The sequence below is a fragment of the Ursus americanus genome, chromosome 4 (genome assembly GCF_024610735.1).
Source record: "Ursus americanus isolate L20-20 chromosome 4, mUrsAme1.1.p, whole genome shotgun sequence".
NCBI lineage: Eukaryota > Metazoa > Chordata > Mammalia > Carnivora > Ursidae > Ursus > Ursus americanus.
Window position 1 is genome coordinate 26,579,322 of NC_142130.1, and position 18,272 is coordinate 26,597,593.

The 18,272-nt window shown below is 37.3% G+C and overlaps 1 protein-coding gene across 1 annotated transcript in view; it reads left to right on the forward strand.

Annotated features, from left to right (window-relative positions):
• IL1RAP (interleukin 1 receptor accessory protein) overlaps positions 1-18,272 on the forward strand; it is a 120,609-nt gene that overhangs the window by 47,151 nt on the left and 55,186 nt on the right. The gene's annotated exons all lie outside the window — the stretch shown is intronic.

Genomic DNA, 18,272 nt, shown 5'->3' on the forward strand with positions numbered 1-18,272 from the left:
ATATACCTTCAATTGTTCTTCACATGGCATGGATTGGAGCCCTTCTCATCCTGATTATCTTTTCTGGGTATGTTTCAGTTTTTCTATACCACTTAAAGCATTTTATTGGAAACCAAAAATAGCACTAAAGGAGGACAAGAGTACAACTCACAGCTGAGAGAAGTGGAGATAACTTCCATCTTTGTTGGCCCTTTTCACGAGGAAAGTGTATCTCCTAACCTGGGTGGGTATTCAGTGGGGGAGGCACTAGTACGCAGGTCTGCTGGCTGTTTAGACCAGCGTCTGTCCTGCTTGATTGAGTGTCCCATTTGCCTGGTCAGTGATGGTGATGTCCTGATTTTAAATATGTTAAATATAACCCCTGCTTATTATCAGTTCTTATTTGATTTAGTTCAATGCTTGAATAATATCTGCTTACAGAGGTCTTACTTAACCACCTCAGCTAAAATAGCCCTCCCAATCACACATCTCTGTATCTATCTCTGGTTTCCTTCCTGACACGCATCATTTCTTGACATTATATTAACTTTCTCTTGTCTCTCCCTCCCTCACTTTTCCTTCTTTCTCTTCTTTTTCCTTCCTGTCCTCCTCCTCTCCTTTCTTTCTCTCTTTCCCTCCTTCCCTCCCTATTTCACTGCTTGTGAACTTAGCCTCTTTGTTACCCAAATACTTGGAATATTTATTGGCACGTAGACACATAGTAAGTGTGCGTGCGTGCTCTCTCTCTCTGTCTGTGTGTATGTATGTGTGTGTGTATATATATGTATATACATACATATATATATACATATATATATATATACACACACACACATAGATATATATATATATATAATGGATGGAAAAAAAAGTCCCTTCACTTCCCTTTTTGCCAAAATTGGCCAATTTTATAATGGGAATTGTTTGGATTCATACCAGTAGTCCATCAATGTAGTTTTATGTCCTGCCTTACCTTGAAGGAAAAAGGAGAGGTGACCATGTTATTTTTGTTGAGTGACATCCCAGAAGGTTCTGGGTGCTGGTGTCTCCCCAGCAGTCCTGGCAGTGTTGCTTTTCTGAATGACCTTTACTGTAATCCATCCAAGGAGGTGCCCTACCCCCACCCCAAATGCTATTGGAAAGTAAGCTTTCTACCCAGGAACTGTGACTCATAATTCTGCCAGGGAAGCTGACTTCTTGAATAAGATAAGTTCTCATACCAGCCCATTGAGTCACCATGGGAGCAGGAAACATGTTGTAATCCCCTCAGCCCATCTGGCACATACTCATTTGCCTTCCTTATGAAAAGGTATATTGTGTCTGTGTCAGTGATGCACTTCCTAGTTGGAGGAAGAGGAACAAAAAGGAAGTGTTGACAAAAATAAAAGGGACGACTAACTCTGGGCTACTGAGGGACAAAAGGGACCATTGCACATTTTGAGGGAATCAATGAACCTCTCGTGCATCAAGGTATCACTTCTTACAATGATGTAGATGCTGGCAGACTTGTTGGCCTTTCGTGAGGTTCTCCCTGTGCTTCAGATGCCCATCTTAATGGAATCACAGATTGATGTGAAGAACAAAGGACAAATAGTCAGAAAACCCTAAAGTAATGTACATGCATATGATATTAGTAGGAGTTTTGTCTGGTTGTTCTGGACCTTTCTACGTGGACCCTTCTCTTAAGGGAAGCCCCACACACAAAAAAAAGAAGTCATATGAACATAAGAGCTTTAATTCCATGCAGTTTTTTTTAATTTAATTTTTTTTTTTTTGAGAGAGAGGGAGGGAGAAGGCACATGTGCATGAGTGAGGGGTGGGGAGGGGGTTGGGGGGGGCCAAGGATAGAGGGAGAGGGAGAGAGAGAGAATCAAGCAGACTCACAATGGAGTGCAGAGCCCAATGCGGGGCTCCATCTCCTGACCCTGAGATCATGACCTGAGCCAAAATCAAGTCAGCCACTCAACCAACTGAGCCACCCAGGCACCCCTCATGCAGTGTGTTTTAAGCGCAGTGAACTGGACTTTAAGGCCCAGAATTCTGATTCTGATTGTAGCAGTACTGTGATCTCCTTATTCATTCAGGAAAGTGGGAGCACCATTTTCATCTCAGGTGGCCATAAAAGCAAATGCTTAAAAACAAGCATTTACTTTTAGGGAATTAAAGCTTGGATAATTATAATGGCGATAATGTAATTATAATGTGGTAGTTATAATGGTAATAATAAAGCTTCTTTCGCTGAAAAAGTGCTTTGCATTTTGCATTTTTTATGTCATTTGCTTCTCACACCCAAACTGTGGAGTAATCAGGTTCTTGTAACCCCATTTTTGGGAAAAGAAAATTAGGATCAGAGTGGTTAAGTGAATTACCCAAAGTCACACAGCGAATATGTAACATAACTGTGACTTCAACTAGTTCCTCTGTTCTCAAGATGCATGTTATTTTAGCTAAATATACTCCCCTTGGACTCCACTAAAATATACACAATTTTTTTAAAAAAAGATTAAGGTCCAAGGGGTCACAGGTTTTGCTAACTGTTAAAGAACCATTCAGTAATAGATTTCTGTGCTTTTTAGGTAAGAAGTATCTTTCCTCCCAACTCCCCTCCTTAGGTGATTTCTTCAGGAGGAAAATCACTGTAATGTAAGCTCAAAATTCAATATTCCCATTTTTGCTTGTTACAATATTGAACATTTCCAATACTAAACTCAAAGAAGTTCTGCTTTGCAAGAATTCTGAAAGCAAACTTAACTTGTCACACATTTCTCCTGTGGTGTGTTCCATTGGCAGCATGCTAGAAAGTTGAACTGTTAAAACTGCCTTTAGCATAGAAAGAAATATTTGCAACTTGTGATTCCAAGTTGGAGAGAGGCTGAGAATGGCACCCCATATAATATGGTGAATTAAAAAAATATTACCATATCAAAATTATTTGTTACAGAGACCACGTTAAAAAAGAGCAATGCATTTTCTTTCCCAAGTGCACACACACGCGCGCACTCACACCGATCTTTGAATATAGCTTTTTATTTCAAAGTCAACAAACAGTTGACAGTGTGCCAGGTGCAGGGCTAGATTTCACACACATTATCATTAATGTCACAGAAGATGCTGGGGGTTGGGGGCACAGGAGGGGTGTAGAGAGAGTCTTACACACATTTTATAGTTCAGGAAAAGAAGAGCCAGGGAAGTGACCTAAGTCAACAGTGTTCATGGTGGCATGTCTGATAGAGCTAGGTTTTGAAGGCTGCCTCAACTCTAAAAGCAGAGCTCTTTCCTTGAAACTACATTGCCTTCTTTTAGGACTTTGTTCTGCTATAATAGTGGTAAGATCCCACGATTTCATTTTCATTAATTTTGAGGAATTTGCAGAGGGTGGAAATAATCTTTTGGCTTATTAGGGTGAATGACACTATGCAAAACAAATAAATAAGTAAAAACACTGGCTTACCAAGAATCAAGAGTCATTGCTGGAAGTTCTGACTGTTTCACTTTATGGGTGTTTAATGACATTAAAGAAGTCATTTAATCACTCGTTGGTCACTGTAACCTTACCTATAAACCCAACCAACCAACAACAGCAAAGCTCTGGCCAATTCTGCTTTCTTGCTTCTTTATTAAAGAGCATTATGGTCATTACGATATATCGTGGACATACACGGCATACACTCTTCCTGTTATTTGAATAAGTGATTTCTAATGGCAAGTGTTTGTCTTACATTGATTTTACTTTAGTCTAGAGATCGTGTCTTTGACAGTTTTGTATTACAGAATCCAGGGTAAATAAGGGAAGGCTCCTATGAAAGCATCTTCCAGTCAAGTCTGACAGAAAGAAGAGAAAATAAATACCAAACAATGACATGATAGAGCAGAGAACGTCACTGGCTTTGTAGGGAGGTATTGGAGGACACATGTCAATCAAAGAACAATTGCTCTTTTCTAGGAGAAAATGCATCTCTTGTTTGGGAATGGAACAGTACAGTGTGACTAAGGGATAGCGTGAGGGTATTTAGAACCAAGCTGGGAGGGTAGGTTGGGGACAGTTTGTGGAAGATAGGAATCCCTCCAGGTGAAGAGGATATTTGTGTTTAATATATTTTAGATATAGTTGGCTAGTTCTTTTTTTCTTTTTTTCTTTTGTCTTAACTTTTGTTAAGGGCTTATAATATTTCTGTTTTTTTTTTTTTAAAGATTTTATTTATTATTTATTCGACAGAGATAGAAACAGCCAGCGAGAGAGGGAACACAAGCAGGGGGAGTGGGAGAAGAAGAAGCAGGCTCATAGCGGAGGAGCCTGATGTGGGGCTCGATCCCAGAATGCCAGGATCACGCCCTGAGCCGAAGGCAGACGCCTAACCGCTGTGCCACCCAGGCGCCCCAGGGCTTATAATATTTCTGATGCTATGTTTTGGTTCTTTGGTTAGGATTCAATTTGTTGCCAGCCCTAGTGGCCTCATATTATTTGAATATACATTTTGAAAAACTCCATACTGGATGTACTTGTGACATTCAGTCCTGTCTCTGTTGCCCATGGCTGGTCATCCTGAACACGCTTCGTTTCTATGCAATTTAGTCCAAACATTTTGAGAATGTCTGAGGAATACAGTTTCATTTTATTCTTAGACCTTAAAGGTCATTGAAGTTACAACATTTCACCCTAGTGTCCTTTAAATCTGCCTCTTGGGAGCAGATATCTTCACTCTCTTTTTTTTTTCTTTGTATTTTAAAACACACTGTGGGTTATTTTTTAAATCATTTATGCTTCCCAAGAGTGGATATTCTGTAGCCTGATTGAAAAGAGGTTTGAGTACCACGATTTGTTGGCCTGATGCTGACTTTGCAAATATAAACTTTCCTGAACAGCTTCTTGTATCACAGTGATACTTCTATGTTTAGAAAAATGACCTGATTCTTCCTTCACATGGCTACGTTAGTTAAGAGAAACCAGGATGTGTGCAGGGGATTCATTTCGTGTATAGGGTTATAGGTGACAATGTCTGGTTTTTGAGAATTCGTTCAGGTTTAAATCACCTTTGTTTCTGCGTTCTCTCCACCCCAGAACATTTGTTTCTGCCTTATTGAGATGAGCTTTATAAAATCAGATCACTGTCTTGATGATCAGTGACTTATTTCTGGGCCAATTCTCACCCATTTTTATTCCACTTAAAATGTCTTTTCTCCTTAGCTGGTTAACTTCTTTAGAAAATACTATATATATCCCTCCTCAAGATAAAAATACGATTGCTTTATTTTTAAATCCACTAAGGGCTAGTGTCACTCATTATTTATTTTTGAGAGACAAAGAGAAAATGGATCCATTTTACAAATAATCTGGGAACTTCAGTCAATAACTTCAAGTACCTGGTACTGGAACCTATAAAAGCCGATATATAGAGAATTGCCTCCTTTTGTCTTTCTCTCTTTAGAGGCAGTATGAACAATGATAATACAAGATGGCTGAGAAGATGAGAAAAAACAGATCAAACAATCACACCCTCAATAATCTAGACTTGGCTGAGCTGTGTTGTTTTCATGAATTTTGTTTCTCTTTCTGCCATCAAAATCAAAATTTTTGGTATAGCTGTACATTATTGAGAAAGAAATAGCACTTTCCTACAGTGTTGGTAGCGTCTGGACTAATAATACTTTAAGGCTCTTTGTTCAGCAGCCCATTGTTTTGTTTTGTTTTGTTTTCTTTCGAGATACTTTCATTTTTCTAAACTGCTCCTTGAAGTCGGCAGGAGTGTGCACTTTGAAATGTGTATCAAGGTACCGATGTTTGCATTTTTGCGTAACTTATATAACAGAATGTTGTGGTCCCTTTAAAGTTTGGGCTTGCCATGCCCGCAAGAGGAATACCTGAGAAGTATTTGCCAACTATGCATCCCAATGGAACTTGTGGGGCCTGCACCATAAATGTAGATACTCTAAAGAAAGGAATGGAAAGAGAGTGCATCCTTCGGTCCCTGATGGCTTTTTTATGTAAATATAATTCTTTCTTAATATTATATTGTGAGTTTTGATTTTCTAATTACTTAAGCTTACATACAAGTACAACCATAGTTGAAATATAGGACTATATTATTGTTAAAGCAAACACAGATACACAAATTGGTGTTCCCAAGTGGATCTCAACCATTATTAACCATTATTTACTATAGCTTTGTTTGTCCTTTTTTACTTTGGGGAGAAACCTTTAATCGTTCGCCATGGACTTGTTTGCTGTTTAAACACATTATTCCTAATAGCTTAAATTGAAGTGCCTGAGTTAACTTTGTTCTCTAGATCCTTTGGGAGTTCAGACTGCCCCCAAAAGTTGCTTGATGAACTAATTTTTGCTTTTCAGAGAGAAAGCATTAATTTTATCCTCATATTTTCTAATTTGCTTTGGACTTTTTGATCTGTCTGGTCCCCTAGGGAAAATTGAATTTCTCTCATGCAAGACTTTTTGACATCTATGGTTTGATTCTAAACATCTCTTCAGCACTTTTACTGTCCACTCAAGGTAAAGGATGATGAAGAGAAGGAGCAGGGAGGGGAGAGAAAAGGAAGGGAAGGGGAGAGAGAGAATAGATACAGATAGAGATACAGATAGAGACAGAAAGACTGAGAGAAAGGAGAGAGAGGGAAGGGGAGAGAGGGAGAGAGGGGGAGAGGGAGGAGGAAGAGAAAGAGTTAGAGATACAAAGAGAGAGAGATAAAGAGTTAGGCTTCCCACAGAGGGGCTCGCTGGATTTGATACAAACCTAGGTATATATACATATATATTTTTTCAGATTATTAAAAAAAAACAACATTTCTTTAGTACCACACTTAAGTACTCCCTCTCCCTGACCCAAGCTTAATATTGGACAGTATTCTTTTTGAATGTTTCATTTTTTTTCTAGATTTTCACATTTTAAAAATTATTTCACATTCTAACTCTTTCTCTCCTTCCTAGTGTGTTAAAATGATGAGAGCAAATAGAAGCCTTAAATGTTATAGAGATGTCCTTAAATCTAGTCCCCTCAGCCATGAGAGCCATCAACATGTCCAGGGATAATGTTTTGTCAACCAAATATTTTGCACGATACTTTAATTCTGAAAGAAGTATACAGCAGACATGGTGGAAGCAAAGAGCTGTACATGGCCTTCACAGTAATGAAGAGGAGACAGCAGGCAAGAATGTCCCAGCCTGTATCCCCCTTTGCAGTCTGCATTCATAAAGTCGGAGGCAGAAACAATCTGCTGTTGTCTGCAATCGACACTGAGCTGTAACACGTCTTTCTCATAGCAGCATATTGCTTGAGGCTCGGTAGCAACCCAGTTTGTATTCAGGTTTAGGAGGAAGAGGTAGCTTTGGAGAATAATGAAATCATGTAAATTGTGAATAGAACAGTTAGTAAGTGAAAGCGTTGGAGGAGTCGCTCCCACCGCGTGCAGTGTTCTTAGTGAGATGCTTAGTGAGGGGTATTTCAGGAAGAACATGAAGTAGGATCTTTGCTCCTGTTTGCTTTATTAGAGCAAACTCTTAGATATCTCACCTTTATTACTCTAAATATCCTGTTATTAAAAGGGTTCTTTCTCTCATCTACAATGCAGTGATAATTGATGACTGTAATAATAGTCATGAAGCATTACACACTATTGAATTTTTTTAATCACTGAAGGAAGATCATGTTAAGCTAAGCATGGCTTTAAATCTCTTTTATTCTAATTCTCTGTAAATTGGTAATAACTATATAGTAGAGAGTGTGTCTGTAATAGAAGAGAAGGAAGGTGAGGGAAATAACATTAATTGAACCAGGGAATGAGTATATATATATCATAAATCTTTGAATAGCCCCATTAGATAGAGATAGGCATTTTCATTTATTTACCAGCAAGGAACTCCAGATCCAGAAAAGTGAATTTAAAAAGTTAAATTAACTTAATAACTTACTATAACTATGAAGTGGGACAACTTGTATACCTGTTTGACTTTAAAATGCACGCATGCTATTTGCGCTATACCATATTGCCACTGAATTCTTTACAGTTAAAACTCTTGGCTTTCGAAATATGCCAACCACAGCTGTCTGTCACTAATTGATGATATGGAACACACACACATTTGAAAGGACACATTCAACCAACTAAAAAAATAAATAAATAAATGAACATAGGATGTGATTTTTCATGTTGCAGGAACTATTTTAAATTGATTTGCTCCAAGCTTCCTGAAACACACACAGTGTACTTCCATTGCATATGTTCAGATTATATAGATGTTCCCAAAACTACAAAAATTTTTCTAAAGGAAAGAGCAGTTCTAAGCAAGATTACGGATGGACAAAGGAATGGTGGTTCAGTGCAGGTGCAGTGGGTTTGAGTGGAGAGGGAAGCCATTACCTTTAGTATGCTGCAAGATTGCTTTGGCATTATTCATTTGGCTTCCCATGTGGCTAACTCAGAGATACTAACTGCAGCTCCCTATCTTTTCCTTCTTGCCCAACTACAGTAGGCTCTGTCCTTACTCCTAAGGGACTTAGTAAATGATGTTTGCACGTGGCTCCAAGAGTTTTTTGGTACCCAGCTGCATAAAGCTCTAGAAAGTTCTTTTCAGTCTAAAAATACTGGATTTTTTTTTCTGCTAGACTTTGGCAGTGATTGGGTGTGAATTTTGAAATTTGATGATGGTTTCACTCCAAGTTCCATTTTATTCCTGATGGAGCTGGAATGTTTTATCTTTTTCAGAAACTGTCACTTTTGTGTGTGTGTGTATGTTTGTATGCATGTGTGTGTGTGGGGGGCAACAAAACAGCGACAGTAATTGCCACCTGGATTCAGCAAGTGCACAGAAGATTGGACTGGGGGAATTATCACCAGTCCATACAGAGATATGTTATTTCACTTACTGTAAACTCTCCAGAATTGAATGCCTGAATTTTTTTTTCAGGTTTAATGCACAAATACTTTTCAGTTTCAGGGAAATCAATATTTTTCATAGCTTAGTTATCCATATGAAAAAATGCAATACTTGAATCACAGAAGGATGGCAAGCTATTCCCCTCTTATTTTGAGAATGTGCCTTTGTGATTTAAAAGGAGCAAGTAACAGGTCTATATAACTCCCCTATTTAGGAAAGCTGGTTTTTCATGATTAGATGTGAAACCCAGCACAGTAGATATTTCCTGGGCACTTGTTATGTGCAGAGCTTTGTACCACAGGGAATGTAAAGATGAGTAAGACACTTCACATTCATTCATTCATAGTGTATGGATATGTGCTTGCCTATATTTATTTGTAAATAAAACAGAAATGATCTCTGCTCTCATGGAGTTTATAGTCTTGGGGAGAGTGGGGGGGCAAAAGAAAATAAGTAAATAAACACATTTAAAGAACACTTCTGTGAAGATTATCTGTAGGGCATTACATTGAAGGAAAGTAATAGGATGGTGCTCCCTTTGTTAGGTGGTGAGGGAATATCCACTTGAGCGGAAGATGTTCTCTTGAGAATTGAAGGATGAGAAAGAACCACTTTGCAAAGCAAAGAGAAGGCAGTGCGATGGCAGGTGTGAAGACCCTGAGCTCTGAGGATCATGACACCAGTTGTTGCTGCAGTGGCAAGAACTAGGGAGAAATGTACATAAGCTGAAGAGGAGAGGGTAGGCAGGATCCAGTGCATATTAAGGGTGCTGTTACATTTTCCTTGGCTGCAACAAAAAGTTGAAAGGAGTTCAGCTTGTTCCTGATAATATCTAGTTTTTACATGTTCATGCTAGCTGCTATGTGGGAAATAAATTGGAGATTTCAGTTTCTCGCAGTATGGTGGACAAGGTCTCCTAAACAACCCTTATGCTGTAAAGCAACTAGAAATGCTGCATTTAAAAATAAATGTCTTTTAAATTGAATTGCTGAGTTGGTAAGAAATCCTCAGAGGACAAAATTGAAGTGAAACCGGGAATCCAGAAAAGAAAGGAAGCCAGCTCTGCAGCTGGCAGCTGCCCAAGGTAGCATCCAGAGTTACTGGGAAAAGATATATTTAAATGCTAGAACGTTTGGATAATTTCTTTAAAAATAAAGTTACATTCTTATCTTTTGCCTGACCCCCAAACAAATCTCAGTTGAATGAAATATTTAAATGTGAAAAATAAATTAAATCCTAAAAGTACTAGAAGAAAATATATGCAAACTTTTTCATAATGTTGAAGTAGAGAATGACTTTCCAGGTATATCATCAAAGGTAGGGGCCGTTAAAGAAGGTTTGATATATTTGACTACATAAAGATTGACACAATTAGTGTAGCATTAAAATATTATAAGTTAAAGGACGAATGAAGAATTGGAAAATATGGGATATGGCAAAGGGTTAATGTCATTATGGAGCTTTTGCACACACACCAAAAAAATCCTTCCAATATAAAGTAGACTCTATGAAAAATGAGCAAAGATTGTTAATTTGCAGTTCAGGCAGTTCAAAAAAGGTAAAAGCAAATTGATCATAGTAAAAAGAAGCTCAAGATCATGAGTAAGAAGACAGATGTAAATTAAATTAACAATTAGATATCGTTTTTCACCCGTTACCTTGGCAACAATTGAAGAGAACAAATCCCACCTAGCACTGGTCAGGACATGGTTTTATAATGACCAGATGTGGTATTTATATACCCTGTGGACGAGAGTGTACTCAGAACAGGCATTGTGGAGGGCACCGTGGTTATTTGTTCCAAAGACACCAAAGTGCTTCCCTTTGACTTTGTAATAAGCCTTCCACACATATATCCTAAGGAAATAATCAGAGAACTGCATCAAGATGTATTCACAACTCTGTTTTTCATACAGTTATTAAAGGGGGTCATATTGGAAACACTGTAAAAATATCCATTCGTAGAGGATGCTTAAATAATTTGTTCTGTCAGTAACATGGGAAAACGATTGAAACATTAAAAGTATAATTTTATATTTATTGATATGGAAGTTAGTTTATAATAGATATTTTCTGCTTAAAAACAGGTACCATACAGCGGGACTCATCTGCAAACTTTAAAAACTGTGGCACTTGTTTCTTGGAGCAGGACCTCACCAGTCGGCTCATGAGAGCCACCTGTTCAGTTATCAGAAATTTTGTGAGCCTGTTGGTAAATTGTTGGTAGTTTGAAATTGAGCACGGTGAGAGTATTTGCCCCATGGAAGTTGATAAAGAGACTGTACAAAGCAGGTCCCTCCCACACTCCAGCTGTTTTATCACTCACCACCATGGGCGTGTGTGTATGTATGTGTGTGCATATGTGTAGAAAACCTTCGGTAGAATATACCCAAATCTTAACAGTGATTACCTTTAAAAAGTGGAGTTATGTTTGAATTTATTTCCACCCTTTCAAAATAATTTTATGTATTACCTGAATATATTACAATCTGATTATATTTATAATTAGGAATAAAAAGTAACTTAATTTTGGGAAGAAAGCATGAAGACCTAAACCATTGGAGTTCTCGGGATGGTAACTAAGGAACAATTGCAAGGTACTGTTGGTTAATTAGCTCTTTGTTTCTATCTGTACATTGGGTTGTTAATAACTTTACTAACACAGTAATGATTTCAATATTCATGAAATGACCTTGGTAGACTACTAAGTTTGGAAGATTGGTAAGGGGAAAGAGATAATACTATTGAATTTCTACATTATAACCATGGCTGATATTTGTGCTAGGTATGTAATTTCAAGAAAGTAAACATTTAGCCACCCAAATTGTTGGAAATTGAAATCAGTTGAGTCCCCATGTCTTTGCTTCAAAGTTTGCTTATGCTAGATACTCAGCCCCCCAAAATACCTATGTACATTACTTCTTGTTGAGTTCATCAGCTCATTTAAACATTTCTGTTGATTACAGGCAGTTGTCTGTTTTTGTTTTTTTAAGATATTGGTGCTATAGAGTGTACTCAGCCAGGTGTTAATATTTCAGCATCTGTGGGCATGATTGTACATGTGTAAAACAAATGAGTGTGTCTTCCTTCACCGTTCAGCTGTCCTTCATTTCTCCATGCACTAAACATATGTAGTTTTAGTCTTACAGTATGTGCCAGGTACTGTTCACATTGTATCAGCTAAGTGTGATAGTGGTGAATGCAATTATATAGTGTTTTATAGTTTTAAAGTGCTTGCATTATTGATCATCAGAATAGCAATAAAGTGTATCATATTTCCATTTCACAGATAAGGAAGCAGAGACTTGGAGAAGTTAGGAGACTTAGCCATAGCTATGCAGACGGTAGACAGAAGAACCAGGACTCCAGCTCTTGGCTTCTAGTCCCAAACCTATTATTCTTTTCCCTGGCAGACATAGGAAATCCCAAACCTTTCACTGCTAAGGACATCATTTATTTCATATTTTTCCTAAAGACTCCACATTTTGAAAGCAATAGAAACCAGTGCTGTTAGCCTTGCCATCACTACATCTTAAGCCTAAATTAAGAACATATCCATCACCCAAGAAAGAAACTCTGTATCCATTAGCTGCCAATCCCCATCCTTTCTCCCCATTTCCCCTCAGCCTCAGGCAACCACTAGTCTCCTTTCTGTCTCTGTAGATCTGCCTACTCTGGGCATTTCATAGAAATGGAATTATATTATATGTGGTTTTTTGCAACTGGCTTAGCATAATGTTTTCACTTAAGTTTTCAAAATACATCCATGTTGCAGCCTGTATCAGTGCTCCTTACTTTTCACTGATTAGTAATATTCCATTGTTTATCTATTTGTCATTGATGGGCATTTAGATAGTTTTCGTTTTTTGTCTATTATAAATAATGCTGTGAGCATTTGTGCACAAGCTTTTGTATGAGTATGTGTTTTCATTTCTCTTGAGTATATACCTAGAAGGGAAATTGCTGAGTCATATGGTAATTCTATGTTTAACATTTTGAAATACTGCCAAACTATCTTCCATTGTAAAAGCTTTTTTGTTTTGTTTTGTTTTTTTAATTAAAAAATACTTTATTGCTAAAAATGCTAACCATCATCCGAGATTTCAGTGAGTCACAATCACTGATCACCAATCATCATAACAGATATAATAATAATGAAAAAGTTTGAAATATTGTGAGAATTACCAAAATGTAACACAGAGACACAAAATGAGCAAATGCTATTAGAAAAGTAGCTCCTATGGACTTGCTTGACACAGGATTGCCACAAACCTTCAATTTATAATAAAAAATCACTATAGCTGTGGCTCCCAATAATGTGAACTGTAGTATAATGAGGTATGTCTGTATATAGCAAGCAGTAATCGAGACACGTCATACGCATACTTTCATTTTGTCTCACATAAATCCTGGTGTTCCCATTCCCATTGCTCAGTGAGGAAAAGACTCATAGAGATTAATTATCAATGGTCGCACCTCTACAGAGGGTTTACAAAGTTGGAATTCAAGTAGATGTGTCTGATTTTAAACGCTTTCCACTTACCACATTATCCCTATCCCTTATGAAGTATGGCTCATTGTCACACAGGCTTGAAGGCTATGGTCAAATCATATTCCTTGATATAGATAATTATATATAATAAAAACATGTCCAAAAAATGTGAAGTGGCTAATCTATGAAATGAGCATTCATACTGTCCCATCTCAATGGCATTTTGAAGAAGTTATAATGTGTTTAGCAAACTGCATCAAATCCAAGAAATAAGGTATAATTATGAGTTTTCACACCGACTAAAAGATAATTCAGGTCACTCACATTTGGAAAGATGAAAAACCACTGATTGTGAAAAAGAGAAAGAATATATATCGATTATGCTATCTTTACTAATACAATGGAGTCTTATACTACTTGGGACCCCGTATCATGGGAACCCTTATAGGTAAATACCTTATAATGAAGTTGTCTTGAACCTCTAATTTCTAAACTCTTTTTTTATTATTTTTTTTAATAATGATTTTTTATTATATTATGTTAGTCACCATACAGTACATCCCCGGTTTTCGATGTAAGGCTCGGTGATTCATTAGTTGTGTATAACACCCAGTGCACCATGCAATACGTGCCCTCCTTACTACCCATCACCGGTCTATCCCATTCCCCCACCCCCCTCCCCTCTGTAGCCCTCAGTTTGTTTCTCATAGTCCATAGTCTCTCATGTTTCATTCCCCCTTCTGATTACCCCCCCTTTCTTTATCCCTTTCTTCCCCTACTGATCATTCTAGTTCTTATGTTCCATAGATGAGAGAAATCATATGATAGTTGTCTTTCTCTGCTTGACTTATTTCACTAAGCATTATCTCCTCCAGTGCCGTCCATGTTGTAGCAAATGTTGAGAACTCATTCTTTCTGATTGCTGAGTAAGCTTTTTTGAAGTTTTGAATAGCAGATGAGTCTCAGGTTAGGTGCAATACTTCAGCCACTTTTAGAATGGCTCCTTAAGATAAAACACATTACATCAAAAAAGAGCATAGTGAATTCAGAGGTCTTCCCAATGCTCAGCCCATTACTCTCTGATCCAGGAGAGGAGCATCTGAGTATTTTCTTTTTTGTCAGTATAATGAACTTAAATTTCATTGCTATGGGATTTCAGAAAATGTCCTGGGTCAGAAAATGCCCTGAATAATTCACAATATATGATGCAGAGAAAAAAAAATTCTGGACTCAAGTAAAATCTTGGCTTCATGTAATTCTCTGTCCTTATCTATAAAATGAATATGATAATATCACAAAGTTATTATGGAGATACAGTGAGATAACATATTTCAAAGCTTTTTTTGTAATCAGCAAAAGTAAGTAAGTAAGCAGAAAGTCAGTTGATGAGCTTTAAAACTGACAACGCTTGGCATATGGGTAAGCACCAATTGCTTCTCTGTATTAAGAGATTAGGACTGAGATTTTTACATTTGAAGGTGGGTGTTTGCCCACAAGAATATGCATTTCCAAATGCAATTAAACCCTTGCCCAGAAGGGTTTTCATTTTCTCCAGATGTTATTTACTTATCAATCTTCTAAGAATGCAAAGGCAAGTAGTAGCATATCCTTCAAAACCAATTGCTTGAAAATTAGTCTGTGGTCCCATGATTCTCTGCCACTTATTTTGGCTTTGATGACTCTAGATCAGTTGAGATTTGTATTGTTTTTCAAGATTATATTGTATTTTTCAATATAATTGCAAAAGAAAATGTATTCATTTATTGAGCAGGGATTTATTGAGATACTTTGATGAGCCAGGCATTTGCTAAGCATTAGGATACAATGGTGAACAAAGTAGGTCCTGTTCCTATCTTTATGCTATTTACAATCCCCTGTGTCTTAGTCTAAATGTCTTAGGGTCTCTGTTATTGACCATGACCTGTGGATGGCACCATCACTGTGCTTGCTTTTAAAAATGAAGAATAATATACTCTGGTTTCTCTTCAGAATAAAGCAGAGGTTGAATTTGAACTTTAAAAAGTGTAAATAAGAAATAACACAAGGGACATAATATAACTTGATATTGTGGTTTAGCTCTGTTGCTACTTTGCTGGGTGACCTTGGATAAGTTAACCTTTCTGAATCTGTGTTTCCTCATCTGTAAAATTGTCTAGCTCCTTCTGAGCCTAACCTTCTAGGATTCCATAATTGATATTGTGAATTTGAGGTTCAAGAGCTTATGAACCAAGTTGCTTTTTTCTTTCTTTCTTTCTTTCTTTCTTTCTTTCTTTCTTTCTTTCTTTCTTTCTTTCTTTTCTTTCTTTTTTTTTTTTTTTGCACTTCTCATCAATCTGTCTTAGGTCTTCTTTCCTGTGGCTTTGTCCACTTCTCTCTAACTATCATCCTAGTCCAAGCCTTGGCTTTTCTGCAGTAGCTTCATAACTGGCTGTTCATCCTCTACTCTTGCTCTGTATAACTCATTCTTCTCACGGCAGCCAGTGTGATCTATTTAAAATGTTAAATTGAATAATCTGTCTCCTCTGATGGAAATCTTGGAAGTGTTTCTCATTATTCTGAGAATAAAATTTCCATTCCTTATGGTGGCCTGTAGCTCTATATGTTTGGGTCTGTACCTATTGATTCAACCTCCTTGTGTTCCATTTTCTTGATCCTGGCAATGAAGCTTTCTGAAATACTTTCAGACATTCACATAGAGCATTCCCTTTCTACTCTAAGGCTATCACACTCTCCCCTCAACTTTGTCTCTCACATTCTACAGCACTCGGTGCAAAAGTCAGTTCTTCAAATATCTATCTATCTATCTATCTATCATCTATCTATCTATCTATCTATCTATCTATCTATCTATCTATCTATCTATCTATATCCCTGTTGTATATTTCATATTACCCTGTAGTTCTTTTTCATTGTACCTGTTATGATAGCATCTAAGTTACTGTGTAATTATTTACTTAATTACTTAGTTAATTAGTTACTTAATTTCTGTCATCTTCCCTGAAACGAAAGCTCCATGGGGACAGGCACAATTTTATTCACCTCTGTATCTTTAGTGCCTGGACGAAGGCTTTGCAGTGCTCAGTAAATACTCAGTGAATGAATGAATAGATGTAATAATTGGCTAAAATTTTAGTCTTTACATCAGCTATGAGATTATTTGTATGAGAGATCATAAGGTGTATATCAGGAAGTTCTGAGGAAGTGTAGACTTTAATCTCTATGCAGTTATTGATCTCTGCTTTTACAGTGATATTCCTCATTGCACCCAATTTGAAAGAACTAGCCACCAAACTGTGAGTGCTGGACACTGTGTTGGGTAGTCAGGATCCAAGCCCTGTCTTTGAGCTCACAATCTAGCAGGAGATCGGCTGTAACTCCAGATAACAACTATACAAGGTAGGAAGTAGTTAGAGTCACTAGAGAGAGTCAGCCATATCTAGAGGGGTAGTGACCAAGTGGGTCTTGGAGGGTCTGTGTGATTTAACTTCTTGGAAAGGGTTGGGAAAAGGCAGTGTAGAATGAGTCCATAAGCAAATGCTTGCCTCCCACCAGTCCTTGCAAGTAAAGCCAAATCTCTAATCAAGAGGCTTGAATTATTTAGATCCATTTTTATTCTACACAACTCTTGACTTTTTAGAATTTATTTTTTAAAATTTACTCTTTTATTTACATACAGTAATTCAGTTTTTGGTGTATGGAGTCTCTGAATTTGGGCAAATGCATATAGCAGCATAAAAGATGCTGTACTTAAGATAGAAATTTCCGCTATGCCCCAAATTTCTCTCATGCTTTTACCATACAGTCAAACTTCCCTGACCTCAAGCCCTAGCAATCACTAATCTGTTTTATGTTCCTGTAATTATGCTTTATCCAGAATGACATTTATTTTATTTTTTTAAGATTTTATTTGTTTATTAGAGAGAGAAAGTGTGTGCACATGAGTGGGGGGAGTGGAAGGGGCAGAGGGAGAGGGAGAGTTGGAGAAGCAGACTCCCCTTTAATCAAGGAGCCCAATGCCGGGCTCAATTCCAGGCCCTGAGATCATGACCTGAGTCAAAGGCAGATGCTTAACGGACTGAGCCACCCAGCTGATCCCAGAATGTCATTTAAATGGAATTGTATGGTACTAGACTTTTTTTTTCTACTTAGCATAATGTTTTTGAGATGAGTTCGTATTATCAAGTTTATCAGAAGTTCATTTCTGGTCACTAAGTAGTATTCCGAAATTCCACAGTTTGTTTATTCATTCACTAGCTGAAGTTCATTTGGCTGCTTCAAGGTTTTGACAATTATGATTAAGTCTGCTATAAACATCTGTGTATGGGCTTTTGTCTGGACATGAGTTTTCATTTCTCTTGGGTAAATATCTAGAGCTAATATTGGTAGGTCGTACTATAAGTGCATGTTAAATGTTAAGCTGGTTTTCAAAGTGACTTTACTTCATTGTGCCTTCATTGCCCATCAGCAATGAGTGAAAGTTTCAGCTGCTACATGTCCTCACCAAAACCTGGTGTTTTCCGTTTTTAAAATAGTAGCCATTCTAGTAAGTATGAAGTAGTATTTTGTTTGATTTTTATTTTCAACCGATGACTAATGATTTGGGGTATGTTTTTATAGGCTTACTTGCTATCTGTATATCCTTCCTTGATAAAATATCTATTGAAATCTTTTGTCCCTTTTTAAATTGTTTTCTTATTGAATTTTGAGAGTTCTTTATTTAACCTGGATATAAGTCCCTTATCAGATATGTAATTACAAAATATTTTCTTCTTCTCTGTGGCTTATCTTTGCTAACCTTTAATTTTTCAAGTAACTTAAAAAACCAGTTTCCAATCCCATCATCGGATCTACCACGATTCTCTTCTCTGCTTAGAATGTTTACAGAGCTTTTTGGCCTTTTCAGGCACATTGGGG